Genomic DNA, 7,551 nt, shown 5'->3' on the forward strand with positions numbered 1-7,551 from the left:
GGCTGTCAACGACCTGCTAACAGTTCTTTCTACTACATCATAGTCGGGAATAGTGAACCATCACGTACACAAGGGGGTGTTGAAGATGGATGATCTTCTAGGGGGTCACGCGTATTAGACAAAGTTTAGTGTGGGGGACGAGACTTTTAATTAAGTCTCTCTTTCACACACCCCGAGACTTAATCTAGCATCAAGAATATTGCCTTAATGTGTGTGCGTAGGTAGCTAGTCTTAATTGCTAAAACTGGTTAACCGCGTAACTAAAATTTTGCCAAAACCGATTAGAGGACGTCTAACTTGGTTTTGCGGGGTTTGCATGATGTGGTATAGCCTTCGTCATGATAATGAGTTTATGTATGAGATGGTTATATGTTGTAATGTTAAGTGGCCCGCGCGTCATGACATGATGGCTGGAGCCACGAGATTACCACCTTAATGTAAATATCGTAGCGATAGGGTGATAGGTGACGGTGGCAAGGCATACATGTAGGACCCCGAGGAGGAGAAGGTGTACCAGGTGCGGGATGAGGAGCTATAATTTCGTACCACGACAGAATTTCAGATTTTGGTGCCACGGCAACGTTTTCTGAAACGCTCGCCACGACAACATTTTCTAAGATTGTCGCCACGACAATATTTTTGAAACAGTTGCCATGGGAACGAAATATTGGCTGTCACGTCGCTTCAACTGGAGATTGAAGACGATCATGGAGAGCTCCCAGCGCCTAGGGCTATACCATATCATGCCTGAGATGTTTATCCCTTTGTTGTTTGCACCCTTTGATTGCGTAGTAGTCAACTATTAGGGTGATCTCTCATAGTTAATATCAAGCTAAAATGTGCTCTTCCCAGAGTTTCAACCGTCCATAACACATGGTGTTTTGGAGTGCGTCATGTACACATGAGTACAAACGGATCGTGAGGTGTAAGACAGGGATGGTCAGGCCATGCATGCAGAAAGCACTCGGTTGTCTTGAAGTTCTAGTAGAATAGTTCTGAGCTCAGAGCACAAAGCTTCGAAAGAAGAACAAGAGTCATATGGAGATATGATTGGCAAAAGTTTGCCCACCGGTCTAAATTCTCGTCATCAATGATGCACACATCCTGAGAAATACACTTGGTTATTGAATCACTCACTATTAATTATGAGAGATATTAATTTGAGTGAAAGTGCACTTTAAATTAAAACTTGTTTAAATACTAGTGCCATGTTAATTATGAATTGTGTATTAAAATTATTTGTGTGTTTATTGTTGTAGATTAAATGGCTTGCAATATGTTCAACTTAGCCCCTATGCTTGAGAAAGAAAAGTTGGCTACAAATGGTGGAAACTATGCGGATTGGATCCAGTACCTGAGATTTGTTCTCAGAAGTGCTAAGGAGTACTTGTTGGATCAACCCCTTGGTGATGCTCCTTCAAAGGATGCAACACCTGAAGAAGTTGATGCTTATGCTACTCGTAGTGATGACTATGAGTCAGTCCAGTGCCTCATGTTAACTTGCATGGATCCTGAACTATAGAAGCGTTTTGAACAATCTATCACTCCATTTATAATTGGGTCACTCGAAGTTCTGTACAAGAAATAGGCAAGGACTGAACGGTTTGAATTAACCAAGGCCCTGATAGAGTGCAAGATGAAAGAGGGTTCCTCAATGAGTGAGCATATAGTGAAGCTTGCTTGTTATGTTCATAGACTTGCTTCACTGGAATTTGGAATTCCGCCAACACTCGGTGCAGATATTGTGCTTGCTTCACCCCCTTCTTACGATGGTTTTATCATGAACAACAACATGAACGGGATGGAGAAAAGTGCAAACGAGTTGTTTGCTATGCTCAAAACTATGGAAGCTGGGATGCAGAAGAAGAAAGAAGTGTTGATGGTCAACAAGACTACCAGTTTCAAGAAGAAGGGCAAGTCCAAGAAAAAATCTACTGGTGCTGGTAAGAGCGTCTCTCAAAAGAAGAAGAACAAGGGCGGAGCCAACAAAGAGATTGAATATTTCTACTACAAACAGAAGGGTCGCTGGAAGCAGAACTGCAAGAAGTACTTAGTAGATAAGAAGAACGGTTCTTCAGGTAAAGGTATAAAAGTTATACAAAGTTGATGTTGTTTTACTTGTTTCTCTATGTCACAAGTATTTGATACTAATCGATTGCTCTAATTTGCAATCTGATATAGGGACTTCATAAAGCTCACAAGTTGAGAAGAAATACAGACATGATGTTGGTCAAGGATGGTGATGGGATTGCTACTCGAGACTCATGGAATCTATCTTCAAGATTTATCTTAGGATCGAATAATAGTTATTACGTTCCGGAGTTGTATAAGACATTATGTTTTGAATTATGCAACAAATATTCTTTTAAAGTTTTGAACAATAGTTATTGAAGTGGTTATAATAATATGTTTCGATTTACCACAAATTTCGATGGTTTATTCATAAATCTTGATTTGAAAACATTACAACATTTAGTGCTAAACATCTTGAGAAGAATGATGAGCTCCACTTGAATATAGCTCTGCTTGATTACATCGGAAAAATAATCTTCATATAGATGAAGTATTGGATTATCTTGATTGAAGAAATCTAATACATGATGATGTATAAAGGTCTGATGAATAACACAGAGTGCGGTGGATAATTATACCCCATTAAGGGATTAGGTAAATATGATTTACTTAAACATTAAACAGAATTATTTGAATAGTTCAAAGGAATTTCAGAAAATATTATTGAAGAGTTCAAATATTTTATAACAAAGATAAGAATCATTATGACAAAAGATAAAGTGATTCTTCAATATTGAAGAAAATGTCTGAGCCATAAGCTTGGAAAAACACTTGAATAATTGTGGAATTAATTTATTACCGATCTGTTTTTATAAAATTGGGGTATAATAGAAACAACAAGATATACACTAAATAGAACACCGCATATAAGACTAGTTAATAGAAACCATATGAGATATGGAGCTTCTAAACTAGATAACTGTTGAATTGTAGGATATCACAAAACATGATTTGGATTCCTTCCATTGAAATGTTCAAAAGAGAAAATTTTGTCACAGATGAACATTATTAAAGAAAGGGTTTTTTTGTCAACGAGATAAGTGGGAGGACGTTATAGCTTGGAAAGGATTATTGAATCCCTAACAGTAGTAAGCGGGATCAATAAACCGGAAATTGTTCCAATAGGTTGTTTGCAAGATAAACTACAAGTTACTACATCGGATGTAGAAAAAATCTAAAGCTTATGACATGATTATACAAAACATGAATATCATCAAATTTTCTGGAATTTCACGATGAAATATTCATCTTGGAAAAAGATGAACTAACACACTACAAGGAAGGGATGGCAGCGCCCAGCTCAAAGGAATGGCTCTTAGCCATGCACACGAGAATGAAAATTTATATACAATTAAGTTTAGAACTTAGTTGTTAATTTTCATACATAACAAGTTTAGAACTTGATTGATACTTCAATGAGTATGAAGTAAAAAAGAATGGATATAAGGATAAATTTCCTAAATAGGAAAAAGAATGTATGACTGATACAACCATAAAAGTTTTAAGATCCTTAGGACACCTGATAATGTGCAAACTTTAAAAGAGGTTTTGAAGATTATAACAAAGTGAGCTGGCATTAAGATGTTGATCTTGTCCAAAAGTATTTCGTGTATATATATAAAACTCAGTGGAACCTATATAATGTTTCCAATCTTATATGTATATGACATATTGTGGAATGGAAACGATATAAAGTTTCTGAGCACAAACAAAAAAGTTTTGAAACATTGATACGTCTCCAACATATCTATAATTTTTGATTGTTCCATGCTATTATATTATCAATCTTGGATGTTTTATATGAATAGTTATGCTATTTTATATCATTTTTGGGACTAACTTATTAACCTAGTGCCCAGTGTCAGTTGTTGTTTTCCCCTTATTTTTGCCTTTACAAACAATCATACCAAACGGAGTCCAAATGGAACAAAACCTTTTGACGATTTTTCTTGGACCACAAGACACCCTGAAAGCTTCGGGAGGAGGCCAGAAGAACCACGAGGTGGCCACAAGCTCAGGGGGGCGCGCCCCTCCAAGCTTGCGAGCCCCCCATGACACTTCCAACCCTAATATTTATTCTATAAATACCCAAATATTCCCGGTAGACCAGAGGACACACCAAAAATAGTTTTCTGCCGCCTCAAGTTTATGTGCTCATGAGGTCCCATCTGGGACCTTTTCCGGTACTCTACCGGAGGGGGATTCAATCATGGAGGGCTTCTACATCAACCTTGTTGCCCTTCCGATGATGTGTGAGTAGTTTACCACAGACCTACAGGTCCATAGCTAGTAGCTAGATGGCTTCTTCTCTCTGTTTGATTTTCAATACAATGTTCTCCTCGATGTTCTTGTAGATCTATTCGTTGTAATCTTATTTTGTGGTGTGTTTGTTGAGATCCGATGAATTGTGAGTTTATGACCAGATTATCTATGAGTATCATTTGAGTCTTCTCTGAACTCTTTTATGCATGATTTGTATAGCTTTGTATTTCTCTCCAATCTATTGATTTGGTTTGGCCAACTAGATGGATTTTTCTTACAATGGGAGAGGTGCTTTGTAATGGGTTCAATCTTGCGGTGCTCAATCCCAGTGATAGAAGGGGGCATGATACATATTTGTATTGTTGCCATTAAGGATAAAAAGATGGGGTTTGTTCATATTGATTAGATCTATCCCTCTACATCATGTCATCTTGCTTAAGGTGTTACTCCGTTTCTGTTAACTTAATACACTAGATGCATGCTGGATAGCGGTCGATGTGTGGAGTAATAGTAGTAGATGTAGGCAGGAGTCGGCCTACTTGTTCAGACGTGATGCCTATATACATGATCATTTCCTTGGATATCATCATAACTATGCTCCTTTCTATCAATTGCTCAATAGTAATTTGTTTACCCACCGTATGCTTTCTTTCAAGAGAGAAGCCTCTAGTGAAAACTATGGCCCCGGGGTCTATATTTTATCATATTTTTTTCAGATCTACAAAATCAAAAACACATAATACCTTGTTGCAATTCATTTATTTTTATTTTATTTTGTACTTTTCTTATCTTTTATATCTATCATTGACAGATCTCATCCTTGCAAGTAACCGTGAAGGGATTGATGTCACATCCCTAGCTTCTGGTGTTGCCTAGTGTTTGCATCCTGCCTGCATCATGTTTAACTTTCATGGAAATTTGAAATGGGGATTGCCTAAACCCCTAGCATCAAAGGAAGTCACTAGGTTCAACTAAAATATTTTCAGTAAATCCAATGGCTTTCAAAAATGTTCATCATTTATGGAAAATGCTGTAAACAGTAACCAAAGGTGATGCACATTTTTCCATGACATATTTGGGCTCTGAATTAAATCATACTCTATTTGCATTTGGGCATTTAAAAGCTATAAAATATTTTAAATGCTCAAATAATCATAAACTATAATGTTTACTGTTGGATATATTATAAACAGTAACCATGATTAGTTTCATGATTTTTGGAAATGTCTTAGCATTTTAATTAAGTCAAAACCAAACAGAATAAATAGAAAACAGAAAGAATTAGAAAAGAGAGAGAGAGAGAGAAGAGCTTACCTGACGCCCACCACCCGGCCCAGCACTATAGCTGGCCGGCCCAGCCCACCAGGGGCTCCTCCCTGTCGTCTTCCCCCTTGCTAGGAGGACGAGCGCGTGGCCGGTGCACGCGAGCACACGTCCATCCACCTCCTGCTTGCTTGCCGCTGTTGGAGTCTACCCCGAGCGCCACGTGCATCGCCCCGACCTTCCTCTGGTCGCCTCTCACTCTCCCACGGCTTCCTCCCCCTCCTATGCTCTCTCCCCAAACGCGCCCACCACCGCCGACGTACACCATCGCGGCCACCGCCTTCCCCTCGCCTCTCCGACATGCCCAGAAGCTCCGCCTCATCTACCTCGTCCTCTCCGTCGACTCACGCGATGCCGGACGCCTCGAAGCGCCACCCCGACGCCTTCTTCTTCCTCGGGTCGCCGAGATCGCCTCCGTCGCCCCGCTCGCTCCGGCCCCTCCCCGAGCTCACCAACTCGCTCGTCGTGTTCTACATGAGCTTCTGATCATCCTCTCCTTCTCCGCTCCCTCTCTCGCACACCGTAGCTGCTGCCCCGCGTTCACCCGCACGCGCCATCGCCTGCGCTCGTCGCCAGTGACGCTCCGGTGACCATTTGGTCCCGGGCGTGCGCCCAACATGCTCACCGCCGCGCATAGAGTCTTCCCAGCGCCACGCTGCGCTCGTTTGCACACCGTAGCGCCGAACCTGTCGTCGGCCGAACTCCGGCCGTCGCCTTGGAGCTTGCCATCGTCGGTTCCGGCCACCATAGGCCCGGCCTCCACCACCACTCGAGGCGTGCCTGCAAGAGCATTCCAGCGAGCCCAAGAACGGCCTCGTCCGTGCCCTGTGGGCGTTTTCCGAGCCGCGCCGCCGTCTCGGGCCTCGTCGGCGTCGAGTCACCGGTGGGTTTGACCCCGCTGACCTGGGGTTGACCTTGTTAGACCCCCCAGGGTCACTGACGTGCGGGCCCGTCTCTGTTAATCTTTAGCTAGATTAGATTAGTGCTAATTAACCCTGACAGTTGGTTAAGACACTGACATGTGGCCCCAGGCCCTTAACTAACCTAGGTTAGGATTAGATTAATGATAATTAACTTGGTTAGTTAGGTTAGTCACTGACCAGTGGGTCCCACTGGTCAGGTTTGACCTGGACGGCGCCTGTTGACCTGCTGACATCAGCGTGACCTAGTGCTGACGCAGTAAACCTTTTTTGTAATTCAAATAAATCTAAATGGTTTATTTATTTCAAAAAATGTTATAAACTTCTAAAAATCATATAAAATCAACCGTAACTCCAAATGAAATAAATTATATATGAAAAATTATCAAAAAAATCCAATCTGTCCATCTGTACCATTTTCATGCATGTTAGAACAACTTAAGGTCACTGTTTAGGACAAATCAAATGAATGGTATTTGAATAACCACATGTGGAGTTTGAATTTCAACTTTGGGTTCAAACCAACTTCATTTAATTGTGTTGCTAGTTGCATTAGCTCAATCAACAACATATTGCCATGTCCTTATCATGCATCATGTTGTGCATTGCATTGATTGTGTTCCTTCTCTGTTGCTGGTGGTTGTCCCCTCTCAATAGACGTTGTACCGACGCTGTGATCGTTGACACTGATGAAGACCCAATGATATCTTCAGAAGTGCCAGGCAAGCAAAACTCCCTTGCTCATTCTGATACAATCTCACTCTCTCGCTCCTGCTCTCTTTTACTGCATTAGGACAACAACGATTCATCTGTTACTTGCTGCGGTAGTTGAACCCCTTATCCTCTGCATGACCTATCATTGCCACAGTAAATAGATGAAACCCACTAGCATGAGTAGGGGTTGTTTGAGCCCTGATGTGCATACTCATTCATGCTTGTTTGTCATGCCTGCTATTGCATAGAATTGTGTTAG

This window comes from Triticum dicoccoides, chromosome 7A, assembly GCF_002162155.2.
Source record: "Triticum dicoccoides isolate Atlit2015 ecotype Zavitan chromosome 7A, WEW_v2.0, whole genome shotgun sequence".
In the NCBI taxonomy this organism is placed as follows: Eukaryota; Viridiplantae; Streptophyta; class Magnoliopsida; order Poales; family Poaceae; genus Triticum; species Triticum dicoccoides.